The following is a 19949-nucleotide window of genomic DNA, read 5'->3' as shown; positions in this document are numbered from 1 at the left end:
CTTTCTATCATCTGTCTCTCTATCATCTGTCTACCTCTCTATCATCTGCTTTTCCGTTTCTTAAACTGTTTTCTTTCAGGCTGTTTCCATCTGTCTTTTCTAAGCTATATTCACCTCTTTGTCTCTGAGCTTCTCTGTCTCTGTCTTTCTCTCTCTCTTTTCTTTAATACTTTGAATACTTTCAAGACCATACCCTTGCTTGAATTCCCCTTGATATTTATCTGCCTCATTTGGGACTTTGCCTTCCCTTCAGAGATCCAGATGGCAGGCTGGTGTAAGGACTATATAGATTCTGTAGTTGAGGGTGTGGAGAAAAGCTCTTCCAGCTAGTTGCGGTTGTTTCTGGAAAACCCGGGATCTGTTCTATGTTCTGAGACAGAGGGAAGACAGCCATGTGAAGATGGAGGCAGAGACTGGCATTGCGGTGCCCCTAGTCAGGGAACTCCTGGGGCCAGCAGAAGTGGAAGAGGCGAGGAAGGGTCCTCCCCTAGCAGCTTTGGAGGGTGCGTGGCCTTACTAACACCTTGGTTTGGATTTCTAACCTTCAGAACTGTGAGACAGTAAACATCTGTTGTTTTAAGCCACATAGTTTGTGATTTTTTTTATGGCAGCCCTAGGAAACTAATACAATATTAAAACACAAAACAAAACAAAGCGATTTGATCACAAAGAGTACCACATTTTTTTGGTACCCTGATATCTTTAGTTACTAACATCTTTGTTTTTCCACCTTTCTCTGCTGAATTTTACATCCAGTTAATTACAGTCCTTATGTTTTTCTTCACATGTGACTGAAGCATGTATTCATTATTTTTATCTCCAAGAAAGTAATAGTCAAATATTAACTTCCTATAGTTGATAGTGATTTGCAATTTATAAGGAGAATGGTAGAAATAATTTGGGGATGGATGTTAAATAAGAATTTCAGTCATTGGAATTAAAATTAAAAATGATGAAATGACTATGAATTGGTGTCAATGTGGTTTTTCATTGATCTTATCTGTGCCATTAATATATATCCTAAAAAAGGTGTTTTTATTTGGACTCATTTCTTTCATAATGTAACACTTTAAACAGTGCCATATCATCATAAATGACTCCTGTAAAGTAACTCAGCCTTGTGTTAGGTGTTACTAATTTTAGTGCAATCAATTGTCAAGGGGGTTGAAAGTGATCTTCTCAAAAAGAAAAGGTAACAAGGATTGTGAATAATTTATATCTTAAATATATTTAAGTGGGCTCAAATTATTTCTTCAATAATGTCACCTTCAGTGACACTCAGATATGCTTTCTGAGTGGGGAAGAAAGATTTTGTTGTATTTAGCAAAACTGAAATTTGGATGGGAGAGGTCTTGCACTTCAAACTTAACAGTTTGTGTCTCATATGGCAGGGAAAAAATAGTTTGAGAGCAACCACTGAACATGTCAGAGTAAATATAAAAACAAAGTTGAAACAGGACATATGTATTCAACTCTCACCACAGCTAAGTAATTAAAAGAAACAGTGTCTTAGTTACAGTGAGGGTTGAAGTCTGTTTCCCCGCTGATCATGATTTATCAGGAAACCCCCTTACTACGCTTTATTCGAGTCCCAAAGAAAGCATATCACGTTGAAGTCCGAAACTATAAGAGCTATTTTTTGGAATTTCACTGAAGAAAGCATAATTAGCTGTAGTTCTTAGCCATATTAGGCATAAAAAAGGAAATGTTCCGGTAGTACTTAACACAAATAGGAATGATTATAACACATTCTCCAATATGTTATGCTAAAAATTAAAAATTAATAAGGAAAGAGAAATAACATTTTTGGTTCATTTACAACACTTCTTGGGGCGACCAAAGACATTCTAAGAACATATGTCATTTTCTCTTTGAAAAAATAAGGCATAATATAGAGAGTTGAGTACCATACCCCTGTGTTTTAAAAGCTTCTGTAAGAATGTAATAATCAGCAAAAGTTTCAGCTTCTCATTACAGTATTTTCCAAAAATATTATATATATTATTTTAATCGTATTTTATGTAAATCAAAGTGAGGTTAATTACTTTGAATTTTGTAGAACTTTCTCAGTATGTGGTAGTATATATGCAATTTTATCATCTTGTCATTGTTAGGAAATGCTGTGCATCGATTCATTTACATCATAATTAGCTTGGGAAACAGAAATGTAATGTGATACAAAAACCCATATTTACTGTAACAGAACTCAAAGAAAAATATGACCCTAAAGAGATTTTTCAGCTCCTATTATAATATAGCAAGACATTAGTGTGTTTATCTTTCTTTGTAACATCTAAATCTTTTAAAATTTGTTTTAAAAATAAGAAATACTTGACTCAGGAATAATTTATCTCTTTTTGTTTTGGGGCATTATATTCATTACTTTCCCAATACATTGAAAAAAGTGGTATTCTAAGGAAATATATCTTATTTCTAAGATATATGTATATAATTCATTTTTTCATTTTCATATATCCAAGTTTTTATTGATAGCTTTCTTTAGTTCACATATAATAGGGAGATTATATGTATTTCCAAATAGCTTTAGGAATTTAACAAAATTGAGAAGGAATAACTTAACCAACAAAACACAATTCTCATTTTCTTAAAAAAATATTTTTTTTGTAATATAGAGAATATGTTTAAACATATGTAAAAAGTGAATTATAAAGAATTTATATAATTTCTTCCCTAAATGTTTGGTGGAATTCTTCAGCGAAACTATCTATCCCCGTGCTGATATATATATTTAATGGTCAGATTAAAACCTTGGCATCTGCTAATTCCAGAAATTATTATAACTCTAATATCAAGGACTGAGCTATGCCACCATTTAGTTTTAAAGCAAAATTATTTTTAGCTTTAGAATAATTTCCTTTAAGTTCAATCCTTTCTAATTCTAATTCTAACGCTTCTGAATTTAGTAATTCTTTGTCATTGCATTAGACAGGCCTTAAAATGCCAGCGATGTCTTAGACTGTGGTGATTGAGTTAACTGTGTAAATTCTGAGATCTCATAGTTGAATGAACAAGGAGTCATCAGCTAATTTAAGGGTAGTCAATCCACTGGTTGGCCATCAATCTATGGCAACCTAGGCAAGAAAAGGTAATTTTCCTTTTTAGAAATTTAACTAAAATTATGAAAATAAAAACATAGTGAGCAATGAGAATGGAAGCTAAGAAAAAGTCATAAGTAGAGAGTCAGGACTATAAGAGGTTATAATAAGTCAAAGTTCTAGGAAAGCTGAAATTCTGTTTCAGTAGATGCTATTAGGCAGAGAAAAAATATATATAGTAGAAGTTGAGAAATGCTGTCCTAGATTGATCCAAAGAAGGACTACAAAGTTTAGCTGAGACCCATCAGTGATGAGCCATGGAGAAAAAATTTTAGGGTCGGCATTACCACAGATCTCAAATTTATCTAGATTTCTGGCTTTTCTCAGTCCATGTTGTTCAGCTTTGATTGTTCTGTGTTTTATGGGCTTGCATAATCATATGTGTAAGTTAAGATTATTTTGGTTACAAATGACATGTAAAAACTTGAATTTGTTGTGGAATACTTAGGTCTATCATTGATTGCAATCCAATGAATGGTAGAGTCACCAGATATGCAAAAAACAAGACTTTATGAAAATTCCCTCAACATGTTTAACATAACGTAACTCAGCTCCCATGAACTCAATATCTATATCATTTAGCTTAAAATTACTAATTTGTAGGGAAAAATATTTGATTAGCCCATTTTTTTTCCAGATGTGCTGCTATGACGCCTAGGGAAACAGAGTTTTACAACAAACTAGAACTGTAGGAGTGACTCCAATGTTCAAGGTGGGTAGTTTTCAGAGAAGAGCTGCTGAAGAGACAACCCAGTATGGATGCACCACAATGTTTATTCTTGCAACGACTTCTGAATTACTTGAGATAACTTGACAAGTTTTTGTTCCTTGCAAACAGAAGAATCAAGCAACCGTAGGCATTAAACTTGAGATACTACATGTGGTGGTAAAGATAGGTCTTCATATTGATCAAGGAATTATACAGAGCTTCTCCAGCCTATAGCCTCAGTTGCCCAAATCCATTGTTCACATGTTTTCAACTTGAAGATTCCAAGAGTTCCAGAGCATATCACAAGTGTCTGAATATCTGGTTCCAGGTAAGGTGGCTGAATACCAGACTAATATGTCTAGATAATTTTGCCCTGAATCAGATTTGGTTAAGAGTTATTTTCATTTGTTAGAAAGAATGTCCAATACAGCTAGGCAGAAATTGCAATCTTTTTTTTGGAATGACAGAGCGAGAGAATTATCTACAAATTTCCTTATAGCTTGAATTGTATTGTCTTTTATTTCACAGCTCTCTGAGCTTTATTAAGTTCTGAGTTTATTATCTCCCTGAGAAAATTCTTACAAAATCTCCATTCTAATTAGTTGGTCTCAATACCTGTATTCTTGAAAATCCTACCAAGCTTGCTCTTGAATATTTATTGGACTGATATGCTCCAGGTTTATATATGCTATGAGACCCAGATATTTTCTGAGATGCAAACACAGACACTTCCTTGGTTAATAGCGAAAGCATTTTATGTGATCTGAAAGTAAAATATGAAATGCACCAGAATGATTAAAGAGTTTTCTTTATGTGTCTTAAGAACATAAGACTAGGGAAAGTGTATTTTTACCTATTTATAGTGTCAGTAATATTTCATACTTCATTATCTCATTAAGATGTCTCTTCAAGGCTTCAAACTATTAATCTTTTGTTGAGAGGAATGTAAGCAGAAGTAAAGTTTTATAAATTTTAGGAAAAAATCCAAGGGTCAAATATAGGTATAAAAGGAAAATTCATTTTGCTTTTAATATTTGTTTTTTTTTTAAAAAAAATGCCAAATGTTTATTCAACTAGTTATAAAAGGCTAACCAGAAAAAGTGTGATCCAGACTTAGGAAATCTGGGAATGATTTCCTAGTTATCCCAAAAAAGAGATATGAACCAAGGGTTGCTTTGAACTGTCAAAGTTTTTGACATTATTGAAAGAGTTCTCAACTGACTTAGTGGTTATTGCTAAGATAATAAAATGGACAGTTTCACATGAAGATTTTGGTGTGGCAGTGTTTGGATGGGAGCTGTGTTCACTAACTTTTCATTAATAGAAACAGAGAAAAGCAAAGTGCAGCAAATATTCTTTTAAAAGGAATTTGATTTTTGGAAGCCTGACAAAACAGCAGAATAATGATTAGAATGATTAGGGAAAACTGATAAAATCTTCAAAAAGTAATTCCATCATTTTGGTTTACTTTAATATAATGTATTAGGTAAACGAGTTAAGAGAAACACAATCAACAGTTCTCGGTAATATGAACTTATGACATTAATTCACTGTATAGGCTTGTTGTAGCTTGGACATTTGTAAGATGCTATATTGCTACTATCCTTAGATATATATAACAAAATTCAAATTAAGAGATATTCTCAAATTGACCTAATCTTGGTATTATTTTGAAATTGACTAAAGCAGCTAGAATTTAATGTCATTTGTTTGAATAGACATTCTTCATTCTTCCTAGAGTGACCAGTCAATCAAGTGGTATTATATATGGGAAGCTGAAAGTTCACTGGCTCCAAAATAGCTTTTTAAGGCTGTCCCAATTCCTGAGGTCCTTACGATTATAATTTGGTTGAATCTAAATATTGGACACTGAGGGGGTGAGGATGGGAGAAAATAACATTTGTTGAACACTGTGCTCTGCATATAAGTGCTCATATTGTTGACTAGCCATGTTAGCTACGAAGCATCTACACAATAAGATTTGTTCAGCAATGCACTAACTCAGATGGTTTTCAGAATACTTTCCTTGTCATCCAGCAATGTACTAAGAGACTACTATATGGTACAAGGTGGTGTCATTAGGTCCAGAGGAACAGTGACCGAGAGGGGACGAAGGGATCCCAAACACTTCAGTAATTTCCCACAAACCCCTGAGAACTAAGCACTTACTGAGAGGGCGAGGCCAGCATTTCCTATGTGAGCATTTCCCAACATGGACTTTAAGAAACTCGGTGAAGTCTGATGTGTTGTTTATTCGACAGCAGTGTTTAATGGTGAATAAATTAGAAAAACAGTGAATTAAACAAAGGTAAATAGGTTTCAGTAATGCAGGACTTCATAGATAATTTAATAAGCTAATAGGTAGTAAGCTCAAAAGGGATTTATATATTTTATCCCAAACTAAACTAACCAATGAAAACCTTTGCCCTAGAATATGTCTCTTGTCCAATATTTTACATACCCCACTTTGGAACATACTATCCTAGACCTATCAGTAATAAATCCACTGCATGAACTCTGATTCCAGTTATTTCTCAAAGCAAGAGTGCCTTGGTATAAGGCAAAGCTAGGCTTGTATGAAATTTTATTTTTGAAGTTATTTCTACAAAAGAATATGAGACTCTTTATATTACTTTATTTCTCTCATGTAGACACTTACAAATCAAGAATTTATAAAGCTTTAATTTCATGGCAGATCCAAACTCTTGATTATAATTAATTTGTGGTAATAATAAGAATACTCATTTGTATTTGAAGTGATTAAAATGAAAACCTCTTGATTAAGATTATAAACCATAAAAGATTCAGGTATTAGATATAAATCTGTTTATTCTGATTTGTTTCTAAGAAATTAGTTGTTACTGAATTTTTTTTATTTTTTTTATTTTTTACCAATATGCTTCATACACTTGAGCAAAACCTGCTAACTGAACTGGGTCACCAAGGTTAATAATGTTATTTTTTGGTACTGACTTGAAGTGATTGTAAAATAAAAGAGGTTAGAAAAAAGTTACACTTTTATTTTTTTTCCATAACTCATTTTATTGAAGTTAGTTATTTATGTTTTTAAAAGAAAATCAAGTTGTGCAGGTATATATTGTTAAAACTTTTGATATCTTTATTATGTATCCATAATAGCACACTTGAAAAAGTAATAAAACCAAGCAAAAGAAATAAAAGGTATACAGATTGAAAAGGAAGAAATTTAATCACCTCTGTTTGTAAATGACATGATTGTCTATATCAATAATCCCAAGAATTCCACAAAAACAAAAAACAAACCAACAATATGCTAGAACAAATAAGTGAGTTCAGCAAGGTTGCAGGATATAGGATCAGCACACAAAAGTCAATCTATTTCTACATACTAATAATGCACATGTGAAACATTTATAATTGCTCCAATAAAAATGAAATACTTAGATACAAATGTAGTAAAATATGTACAGTATCCTTATGCTGAAAATTATAAAATACTGATGAAGGAAATAAAGAAAGACCTAAGTAAATGGAGAGACATATTGTATTCATGGCTTAGAACACTCAACATAGAAAAGATATCATCTTCCAAAATTGATCTATAGATTTAATGCATTTCTTATCAAAGTTCTAGCAAGTTTTTTCTAGACACAGACAAAATTATTCTAAAATTTATATGGAAAGGCAAACAAATTAGAATAGTTAAAAACAATTTTGAAAAAGTATAATAAAGGGGAGGAATCACTCTGATACCATTGAATACCACTCAGCAAAGAAGCATACAAACAATTGGTCCCCATAACACCTCAAGGGACTTATGCTGAGTGAAAAAAAGCCAATCTCAAAAGACAGCATGCGATATGATTCTATTAATACAGTTTTCTTGAAATGTCAGTTATAGAGATGGAGAAGAGATCAGTGGTTGACAGGGGTCAGGAGCAGGGGAGGAAGGTCACTGTGGCCATAAAAGCAGAGCCGAAGGGATTGTTGTGATGGAACTGTTCTGTATCTTGACTGTGATGGTGGTCACACAGATCTACACATGTGAGAAAATTAAGTAGAACCAAATATGACATGCGCGCAAATGATAGTATATAAAACTAGTGAAATCCGAGTAAGGTTTATGGATTATATCAATGTTAATTTCATGGCTGTGACATAGTACTATGGTTATGCGAGGTGTTACTGTTGAGGACACTGGATGAAGAGTATAGGGTATCCTCTGTACTATTTCTTACAATTGCATGAAAATCTATAATTATCCGAAGAGAAAAAGTTAAAAGAAAGTGATAAAAGATATGGTTAATGAAAGGTATTTTGTAAAAGGTGAAGTCCAGTCTGGGTTTTATTTTTTGCATTTATCATTTTAGTTGAAAGGTCCTTTAAGGGAAGATCATATTAGGAAAATATTTTGTATAAGGCAAATTTTGTTATCGTAATGGTAAGCTTCATCTGTTTCTAGGATGGACTATGATACATCCTCATAAATTATTAGGATTAGATTACAACTGGGGATGAATTGGTTTTCATAAGTCTGCTGTAGTTGCTGGTAAATCTGGCCAACTTAACTGTTTTATTCATCTATTTACTTTCTGCTGCTTAGAGCGGGTGATTACCACAGGTGGCTTATTATATTTGATTGCTTTTATACCAGATTTCATTCTTCTTGTTAAAGTTCTGGAAGTGCCTCACTTTCTTCCATGTGCTTTGATAGAAATGGGTTTCATGACAATCGTATATATCATACTGTTGTTCTCATTTCATCGATATTCTATTCATATGAAGTGCATTTCTTCCACTGGGGAACAAGTCTGAGTTACAATAAGCTTTATGCTTCTTTTATTCTTTAGCACAGTTTAAATTGATCTAAAAGAATGCCCACATTAGTTTATTTGAAAAATTTTACATCTTCAAACACCTTTAAAATAGTTATTTAATTTAAATTGACAAGGTTAAAATATGTATTTTTCCTTTCCAATTGCAGAATTATATTTAGAAAATATATAGAGTAAATAAATCATTCTTAAGTCCCTCATTCAGAAATAACTGCTATTAAAATTCTAAAAATAATCTTAACATATTTAATAATATATAGTACACGTGTGTATACATACGCATATATACTCTATAGTTTTAATTTTCTCTCTCTCTCTAGACTTATAGAAAGATTATATTATGCAAATTTGTAGTTTAATTTTAAAAATTTAATAATATGTTGTTAAACACTTTCTTATGTTGATATATAGACCACTATAGAGTGATTTTAAAGGTGTAATTAATATGTAAATAAAAGCATGTATATAATCAAAATATTGTCTTTTGCTGCATAAACACATTTTGGTCAAGGATGGACTGCATATAGGATAGTGGTCAGTACCACATAGCCTAGGTGTGTAGCAGCCCATACCATCCAGGTTTGTGTAAGTACACCCTATGATGTTTGCACAAGGAAAAATCACCTAACAATGCAGTTCTCAGAACTTATCCCTATCCTTAAGTGATGCATGACTGCAATTAGAAATTGACATGGTGTCCAAGTTTTCGCTTCTTAAGGAGTACTCTAAGGAATATCATTGTTCATATATTTTATTCACAGTACAGGTTTGTTAAAGAAAATCATTATTTGGAAGATTGTTTTGAATCTTGGTATGTTTTCTTAAGCTTTAGAAATACTTTAACACTGAGGAATCATTTTAAAATCTTCTTTCATACTAGAGAATTGATAACTCTGATTGAAAATACATTAAAGTCATTTTTCTTTTCTGCCACATATATTAACCAGGCCATGGCTAAGTCATAGGATAGTGAATAAATGAATGAATGAAGACACTCTTGTCTATCTCATTGAGTTCTCTATTGTCAGATGGCTGGCCCTTGTCTTTATGCCTCAATTTCCCAGCAAGTTTATTGCAGTGCTCTGGTCTACCATTTAAATAAGCTTTGACACAACGTATTGAGTTTCTTTCCTTCTACTGGTTGTCTACCCTACATGTATATGGCTTCTGTTATTACATTCTTTCAGCTACTAGTTTGGAACTCAAAGGGGATCTTCAAAAATACTTTTGAAAGACAACAAATGCAAAACTCTGAATATGAATGAGTTTGACCACTAAATATCTCTTTAATTTCTAATATTTTTCAAACCTTTAGAAGATTTTCACATACATGAACACTGCATAGAAAATAAAATTTCACATTGCAAGCAAACTATTTTAGTATATACAAGATAAATTACTGCAGAAAATGTTAATGACATACTTTCATTGTTAAAGTGTGACAAGATAATAGTTGCATATGTAAATGTGGAAAGATTTTCTTTCAAGATCTGAAAAAGGGAAATAATTTCACCCACAGTAGTTCCCTTCTGTCTGTTTTTACTACCATCATTTTGATTCAGGGCTTGTTTCTGCACAGGATAGAATAATGGCTTCCTGTTTTCCTTCCACTTCCATTTATTCCACCTTGCGCAATACTGCGAGGGTATTCTTTCTAAAGCAGAACTCTAATAATTTCACCCACCTGCTAAAAACAAACAATACGGAAACTTCCAATAGCTCCCATTGCCTACAATTCAAACTTGTCAGGCTGCATTTTAAGGCACTCAGTGATCTGGCTTCCACCTTTGTCTTCAGATTCATCGCTTGTTATTTTTCTTCATGGATCCTGCACTAAGTCAGTCTGGATATCCGGATGTTTCCTTAACTCACTGTGTGTGGTCTTGCTTCTCTACCTCTCCCTACTCTGTTTTGTTTTACTTTTTCTTGGTTTCTTCACTTCCACCATGCTTTAAAATGCCACCTCATTCATAAAGCTTTCTATGAGCCAAACCACCAGTTAGGATCACTTAGTGCTTTCTTGAATCTCCATTGTAGTTTAGCATGTTCTGCTTTTACTAAACTGTGAAATAATAAGAAATGTATATAAATCTATGTATCTGTGTGTCTGTCTATCTCTCTATATTCTGCCCCAAGTTCCCGACATATAGCTCCTAAGCCCTTTGTAATTTCTTGAGTGATGGAAGCCTTTGACACCAAGTTCTTAAATCCTTTGGAATTTTCTGAATGATGGGATGTGACATTTGATGGGCTTCTGGAGGGGAGCTGGTCACCAGAAAGGCCAAGTCATGATTAGAAGCTTGGAAGTTTCAGCCCCACCCTCCATTTTCTGGAGAGGGGCTGGAAATGGAGTTAATAATGAATCATGCATAAGTGATGGAGCTTCCATAAAATTTCCAATAGTACAGAGTTTGGGGAGCTTCCGGGTTGATGAACATCTGGTGGTGCTGGGAGAGTGGCTTCCCTGGTAAAGGCATGGAAGCTCCATGCCCCTTCCCAAATACCTTGCCCTATGCGTCTCGTTCATCTGGCTGTTCTTAATTTATATCCTTTTATAATAAACTGGTAATCTCATAAATAAAATGCTTCCCTGTGTTCTGTGAGCCACTCTAGGAAATTAACAGGACTCCAGGAGGGATGCCTGGGAACCTCCAATTTATAGCCAGAAGGTCAGAAGAACAGGGGACACCCTGGACTTGTGGTTGGTACCTGAAATGAAGCGGGGGTGGTCTTGTGCGCCTGAGCCATTAACCTGTGGGATCTGATAGTAACTTGAGGTAGATAGAATCAGAACTGGATTGAATTGGAGGACACATATCAGGTGTTGCAGAATTGCTCAGTGTGTGGAAGACCCACACATATGTTGTCAGAAGTGTTTTGTGTAGAGTAAAGGAGAAAGAGAGAATTTTTCCAATACACAAACAAACAACATCAACAACAAAATACCTAAATCATACAATTATACAAATTATGGAAGGTATTTTATTGCTATCTCTATCCAAGAAGCCACTGTACTGCAGGCACCTTGAAGTCAGAATTTGTGCTTTACTTTGTTGTGCTTCTTTGTCCCCACATCTCTAAGAATTACCATATTGTTTTGCAGAAAGTATAGGTGTAGTAAAGTTTTGCTGAATTGAATAGAATCACTAGAAATATTTTAAAGTGAGCTATTCCAGTTTTCTCTGGAATTAAAGCTGCCATTTTCTTTTCTCATTGTATTAGTTCACTAAGTTCAGGACATGTTGTGAATTGTAGTTTGGTAGGTGGCATGTCTCTGAACAGAGCATGTGGCCTTGGGTTCACATTGGCACTTGGAGTTGGCAAAACCTAAAGATGCCAGACTGTACTTTTCTTCCTGCGGTTCCAGCTGAGGGTTTGATGTTGGATTTCTAAGCTGAGCCAGAGAAGTAGGGGGAATAACTACCAACCATCTGATACTGTAGCGATTGAGGCCACATGGAAACTTGCCTTAAAAAGTCAAACCGTGTCAATGTGAGCTATCTTGAATGTCTGCTTTGGAGATATTACATTATTATTATTATTAAAGATAGAAACATTGTATTGCACTTTCAAAAATAACCTGGAAGGTGGGATCAGGAACACAATTGTCGAAATGTTGATCCTGGAGTAGAAGTAGCAGAAAATAATAATAGTAGCTGTTTTTAATTTCCATCAAAGATCCTAAAATCTGCAGCTGAAATTTTTAAAAAGAATATTAAGGTGGCTCTGAAGACTGATATTTGCATAGGTCCAAAAGGCTAATTTGTTATGAAAGTAGGGAAGCTTTTAAAAATAAGTGAAATGATCCCACAATTACTTTCCCCAGAATTTTTCCCTGAATTTTTACTTTTTAAAACATTTAGACTTTCCATAGTATTTAAAGGGAGGCTGAAGATGTGGCATTCATGACAGTTTGGTGGTGATGGAAGCTTTAAGATTAAAAAGACAAGAAGTAGCCTGTAGCACAGAAATACTGAAGGGATGTCCTTAAGAGATCAAAATATCAGACAATAAAAACTATGAGAACCACAGATAACAAACACTCAGCCAGTCACCGTAGCCCATTAAAAAGTGATTACAGAATCACAGTCAAGGATGCACTTTGACTAAGTGGCAGCTTTATAAGTTTCCAAACAGTTATCTTCCTAATCATTGCCATGGCCTACTTGCAGGAAGAAGTGATCAATGTTGACTCACAGTGTGTCTAATGTCCAAGAGTAATGGAAGTAAGGATAGTCAATATTCCCTAATGAGGAATTATAAAGTAAGCTGTTCAAAATTTCAAGATTTTTCTTATCAACACACAAGGCAAACATCCTATTTATGGCTTTGATATTTTGGGTGGGAACTCTAGAGGAATCCAACAGAAGAAAGAGATCTGGATTTTCTCTGCACCTTCTCCCAGCTCTTCATTCATGTGTAATTATCTTCCTCTTCAAATTACCTTGAATACTGTTTTAATCTTCAGTACTTTCTATTGAAGGAGCCTTGTGGTTCAGAGAGAGAGAGTATGCTGGCTGCTTATTTAAATAGGATTATGTGATCTAAATAGGCACTCAATCAATGTTCTTTGTCATTAGTAATAATTACCTAGAGATCCTATCAGCATAATGAGCTGTATGGGAAAGAATGGATTGTTTCTTTCTGTCAGACACTAAATTCTTTTTCTCATTATTAAACATTTATTTAGTGGCTATTATATGGCAGGCATTGTGCCAGACTCTAGGGATACAGAAGATGAACACTAAATTCTTATCTCCCAGGAGCTTACACTCTTGAAGAGGGTGGCAAGCACGGTAATGAAGAAGTCTGTATGAGCAGAGAGACAAAGTTTGAGTTTCAAAAGCATTTTGGAGAAACAAGTAAGTAAAGCCAGCTTTCTTTTTTATGCTATTTTCTTCTCACGTTTTAAAATTTCATGTTTATTTCACAACTTCTTAATTATAAAAATCTGCCTCAGTTTTATGGGATCATTTATGAAGAGTTGAAAAGACACAAGGAAGCTAGCTCTTCACTTGGGTACAACTCCACACGTAGGGATACACAGAGTGGAATAAGTACGTCTTGTGGGCTATACCTCAGATTTGTAAGTTTAGAATGTAGACAAAACTGAAAGAGAGTGATTAACACTAGAGAAACTCAAAAATATTTAAGGCAGAGTGCCTACTAACTCAATAGGGGAGCATTTTTTGCAGCCACCAGAATACTAGATGGTCCCTCATCTCCAACTTACTGTTCTCCCGATAATAGAACATCTTAGAGATCAACTGGCAACAAAAGCGAGTGGGTACAGTGAATATGGAAAGAGAGCAAAGAGAGGTGACTAGTCATAAGGTATATTTTATCCTGGCAACAAAGAAATCTTATATATTGCTTCTGCCTCAGAACAGAAAATTCTCCTTTAATTCCAGAATGATTGTCATCTTCAAATTTAGTGCTTCTTATGTACCTGGGTTAAAAACTGACAGATTCTCCAATCTCTGACTCCGTTTTCCTAATTAATATTAAATCCTTCTTCTCTAGGAGATTGTGCTCTCAAGGAAGGTGACAGGTATGTTAATAAAGAAGTCTACAGGGAAGAGCCAAAGGGATGAGCTTCAAGAGAGTTTAGTAGAAACAAATAAACACTGCCATTCTGATAAATCCCCTTACATTGACATTTTTTTCTTCAGACTGTTTGCAGTACAACTGATTATCTTTATGACAAACTCCATCCATTTTTAGAATTAAGCTACAGAATCATTTATTATTATTATTAGGCCAAAAAGTAGTGATAACTAGAATGCCAGAATCACTCTGATGGAAGCTTTTTCTTCACCTATTTCCTGTCTGCTCTTTAGGTTGGATTATTTCCACAAGTCACTCATTACATTTGGTAGCTATTATTCTTCATTTCGCTCTTGAATTTGTCAAAGTTCTAGGAATGCCTTATTTTCAGCACTTGGGTTTTATGACAATGATATATGTTATATTGGCATTACTCTCATTTTGTTTATATTTACTATATGCATATCTGCCACAGTGGAACCAGCTTGAGTTTGGAGTATATTTTGTGTGCTTTTCTGCTATTCTTTGGCATGATATAAATTGATACATTAATTTAAAAGTAGGCGTTGAAATAAGGTTTATTTGAGTGACATGGAATGTAATAAAATCTGAATTTCTTTAAAGTGAGCATTAGGTCTATTCCTGCTTTGGTCTCAACACGATGTGTAAACTTGGACAAGTCCCTACAATTCTCTAGGCTTTGGTATTTTTTTTCCTATAAAATAGGAGAGCCTAGATTGTCTCTAAGCTATCTCTCAGTAGCAAAAATATAGTCTAAATTCTATTACTAACCACATTATGATGCTGTGGGGCAAATAAAGTATGGGGTAGGAGCATCAGTAGATTTCTTGGAGAGACAAGAGCTAGAGAACTCTGGGCTTAATTAAAGGCCTGGGTAATGTGAAGACACCGAGATCAGGCTGAGCATAGACACAAAGAAGACATACAAATTAAAGACTTCTTGTTGGTATTGTGAGAGATAAAGATAATAATACATTTTAAGTTTTCACTAAATACTTTATAACAGGACTCCAGGAGAGAGCTATTCCAGTTTTCTTATCAATAGCTACTTTAAATGTGAATGGACTAAATGTTCCAATCAAAAGGCATAGGGTGGCTGATTGCATAATAATAGAAGACCCATATATATGCTTCATAGAAGAGACACACTTCAGACCTAAGGACACTCAGTAACTGAAAGTGAGGAGATAGAAAAGGTACTCCATGCAAATGGCAATGAAAAGAAAGCTGGGGCAGCAATACTTATATCAGAAAAAATAGACTTTAAAACAAAAACTGCAACAAGGGACAAAGAAGGAACCACTACATAATGATAAAGGGACTAATCCAACAAGAGGAGAGGATATAAAACTTGAAAATATCTATGGCACCCAACATATAAGCACCTAAATATTTTTAATGTGTTAAAATGTCCATACTTCCTAAAGCAATCTACAGATTCAATGCGATCCCATCAAAGTTCCAATGACATTTTTCACAGAAATAGAACAAAGAATCCTAAAATTTATATGGATTATCAAAAGACCCCGAATAGCCAATGGAATCCTGAGAAAAAACAACAAAGCGGCAGGTACCAACTCCCTGATTTCAAAATATACTACAAAACTATAGTAATCAAAACAGCATGGTACTGGCACAAAAACAGACACATGGATCAATGGAACAGACTACAGAGCTGAGAAATAAATGCACACATTTATGGACAGCTAATTTTCAACAGGGGAGCCAAGAACATGCAATGAGAAAGGAAAGTCCCTTCAATAAATGGTGTTGGGAAAACTGGACAGCCACAAGCAAATGAATGAAAGAAGACCATTATCTTATACTATACTCAAAAGTTAACTCAAAATGGATTAAAGACTTGAATGCTAGACCTGAAACCCTAAAACTTTTAAAAGAAAACACAGGAAGTATACTCTTTGACATCAGTCTTAGCATAATATTTTCAAGGACCATGTCTGACTGAGCAAGGGAAACAATAGAAAAATAAACAAATGGGACTACATCAAAGTAAAAAGCTTCTGCACAGCAAAAGAAACCATCAACATAAGGAAAAGATGACCTAACAGTTGGGAGAAGACATTTGCAAATCATATATTTGATAAAGGGTTAATATCCAAAATATGTAAAGAGCTTATACCTGTCAAAACACAAAATTAAAAAAAAGGGCAAAAGATCTGAACAGACATTTCTCCAAAGAAGATATACAGATGGCCAACAGGCACAGGAAAAGATGTTTAACATCACTAACTATCAGGGAAATGCAAATCAAAACGACAATGAGATATTACCACACTCTGGTCAGAATGGCTATAATTAACAAGACAGGAAATAAGTGTTGGAGAGGATGTGGAGAAAAGGAAACTCTTGTACACTGCTGGTGGAAGTGCAAACTGGTGTAGCCACTATGGAAAACAGTATGGGATTCCTCAAAAAATTAAGAATAGAGCTACTGTCTGATCCAGCTATTCCACTACTGGGTATTTATCTAAAGAATATGAAAACATGAATGTGTAAAGATATATACATCCTGATGTTCTTTGCATTATTCACAATAGCCAAGACTTGGAAGCAACCTAGGTGCCCATCAAGGGATGAATGGATAAAGAAGATGTGGTATATATACATGATGGAATGCTACTCAACCATGAAAAAGGATGAAATCTTGCCAATAGCATCAGCATGGATGGACCTTGAGGGAATTATGCTAATCGAAATAAGTTAGTGGGAGAAAGTCAAATACCATATGATCTTACTCATAAATAGAAGATAAAAAGAACAACAAACACACAGAGACAGATTTTGGATTGGTGGTTACCAGAGGGGAAGTAGGGAGGGAGAAGGGCGAAAGGGATGATTAGGCACATGCGTATGATGATAGATTGTAATTAGTCTTTGGGTGGTGAACGTGAGGTAATCTACACAGAAATCTAAATATAATGAGGCACAACTGGAATTTATATAATGTTATATAAACAAATGTTATCTCAATAAAAAAATTGAACTGCAATAAATAACTTATTGGAGACTCCTTCTATTATCTGAAGAAAAGTCTTCAAATGTAAGGTCAAAGTCCTTTGTTTAATGAAAATAGATCCAGTCATGATTAGAGATAAGTGTGAAGTCAGGTAAGAGAAAAAATTATTTACTTAGCCTTTTGTTCAAATTATCTCTTAGGCTTAATTATAGTAATTTGTAGACAGAACATTTATAGATTTGACTCAGTGTGACTTAGAACAGACTTCTGCATAAATTTTAAAATTGTTCAATTACACTAAAACTTTTGTTGGCCTAGTTGTCCCTAATTAGGAGAAACGTAATGAAGTACTTGATACTCTTAGTATTAATTCTTCCCACTAGAGAGTGTCAATCTCTAAGATTGAATGAGGTCATCAGCGTTTGATGTTTATCTGTAGGGAAAGGAACAGATGACACGATGCATGAACAGGTGTTTGTTTCTTTACAGAAAACATAGGGTTTACTTCATTATGAGGTGTGAATTAAAACTGAAGGGGACAAAATAATATAACTGAAGAAAAAATAATATATTAGTATTTAGCTTTATGTTTTCAAGGAAATATTTACAAAAATGTGCTTCTAGAATCGAAAATCCCTCAATTGGTCACTCTGTAGTTAGAAAAATCTTTACCAATGTTTTTGCCACTAATGTTTTGACCCAAGCTCAGTCTAAACCTTTTGTTTCATATTAAGGGGGCATAAAGAACAAAATAAATGTAGCCAACTACATGAAGCAGGGCCTTCCTAGCCCAGAAAGCCTTAAAAATGAGAAAGAGGCTATTTGTCTAAACCATGACTCTCAATGGAGCAGATCTCACGGGTGTGTACACTTGAGCTGAGGACAGAAAGTTGTGGCTATAACAAACGCTTAGGAATTACACATAACTGAAAGCTTATTTTTGAGCAAGAAAAAATACAAATGCAAGTCTGGAGAGCTTACATGAGCACATACTACTGATGTAAGAAGTTTCTATTGCTTACAAACTAAGAGTTACAATAACTATTAACAATAGGATAAAATTAGTGGAGTTAGGCCTTGTTACATATAAATTAGTAATACAGGTAAAGTAAGGTTGAAAATTTTATGGCTTCCTCCTATATCCTTCATTGAATGAGAGAGAAAATAAGTATTACAAGATTTATAGAGTCGGTCAATAAGAAGGAAAAATATACCTCAAGTTTCTCCAGTTCTCACCTTTACAACTCTGCAACTACCCGGCCCATGGCATCACCATTCTTCATCATGGCGCTGCCATAGCCGCCTAATTAGTGGCTCCCTCCATCAATGATGCCTTATAGTCTGTTCTCCAGACAGAAACAGGGGGGAATTTCCTGAATGGCAGAGTGGATGAGGATATCCATAAATCTACTTCATAAAGGCAATAAAAATACTGGCACTATTGTGAAAATCAGAATTCTGCTCTGACTTGACAGCGATGGCAGAGGGACTTTTTTGGATGTGATTAAGGTGAGGACATTAAAATGGAGAGGTTACCCAACATAATCATGTGAGTCCTTAAAAGTGGAGAACATTTTCTTGTTCTGGTCAGAAAGAGGTGTGATTATGGAAGAAAGGCACGGAGATATGCAAACCCATTGCTGGACTTGAAGATGGACAAAGGGGACCATGGGCCAAGGAATATGGGCTGCCTCTAGAAGATGGGAGAATGTAAAGTGATGGATTCTATCCTAGAGTCTTCAGAAGGGACTGCGTCTCTACTGACATTTTGGTTTTAGCCCAGTGAAACCCATGTCAGGCTTCTGAATTATGGAACTGTAGGAGAATACATCTGTGTTGTTTTAAGCCACTAAGTTTATGGTAATTTGTCACGGCAGCAATAGAAGTCTATGTCCTTGTGTACACTGTCAACTTCTTTGCCTCTCTCTCACGTGTGTTTGTCTGGCTAAACTACACCCTGGCTAAACCCAACTCTGTGCCTATACTCACGTATTTGAAAACAACTGAAGGCCAGGGTCAGTAAACCCAGTGGCGTAGTGGTTAAGTTCACACGCTCCACCTTGGCGGCCCAGGATTTGTAGGTTCGAGTCCTGAGCATGGACCTAGCACCACTCGTCAAGCCATGCTGTGGCAGAATCCCATGTAAAATAGAGGGAGATTGACACAGATGTTAGCTCAGTGCCAATCTGCGTCACAAAAAAAAGTTAAAAACAACCTACCAAACTGCAGGAGATCATAAAAACTGCCAGCTAGTCTGCCTTTAAATTCATGATCATAAACCTCAACTGAACCTTGAGAGGTGCCCAGCAATAATTTCTTATTCATTCTATCTTCCATTGTCCTAATGGCAATTTCACACACTCTCCTTTTGTCAGCTCGTTCCTAGATGTCCCACTTCCTTAGCTTATAATTATTTTTCTATGTTACTGAGAAAATAGAAGCAAAAGAAAAGAACATCTACAAGCCTCCACCAAACCCATCTATACTTAGCTCCATCAATGTTCATATTCCTTTTTGCCTTGTTTTTTATGGCTGTGCTTCTATGCTTTTTATTTAGAACTGGAGCATCTGTTTGTTCATTAGATTTCCTCACCTATCAATTATCCAAGGCAAGTACTTTTATCAATGTTTTCCCCTTCTACCTTCAAAATCCATCCAGAATCTAATTACTTCTCACTACTCCATTCCTGCTACTTAGTACAAGGCGTTTACACTCTTGTCCCCCTAAAGTCTATTCTCTACTTAGAAGCCAGAGTGAGAATATT

The 19949-nt window shown here is 34.8% G+C and overlaps 1 long non-coding RNA gene across 2 annotated transcripts in view; it reads left to right on the top strand.

The window, feature by feature from the left end:
- The window catches only part of LOC138918801 (uncharacterized), a 28064-nt gene extending 14080 nt beyond the window's left edge, over nt 1-13984 (top strand). Inside the window, exons 4-5 of one of the 2 annotated variants that reach the window (XR_011428564.1) lie at nt 3754-4153; nt 13403-13984. This is a non-coding gene — a long non-coding RNA (uncharacterized lncRNA). Of the gene's footprint in view, nt 1-3753; nt 8817-13402 lie in introns of those variants that run through there. The other variant, XR_011428563.1, reaches the window with a different exon arrangement.
- Nucleotides 13985-19949: the final 5965 nt, after the last annotated feature.

This window comes from Equus caballus, chromosome 18, assembly GCF_041296265.1.
Source record: "Equus caballus isolate H_3958 breed thoroughbred chromosome 18, TB-T2T, whole genome shotgun sequence".
In the NCBI taxonomy this organism is placed as follows: Eukaryota; Metazoa; Chordata; class Mammalia; order Perissodactyla; family Equidae; genus Equus; species Equus caballus.
This window is presented reverse-complemented; position numbering and strand designations above follow the sequence as displayed.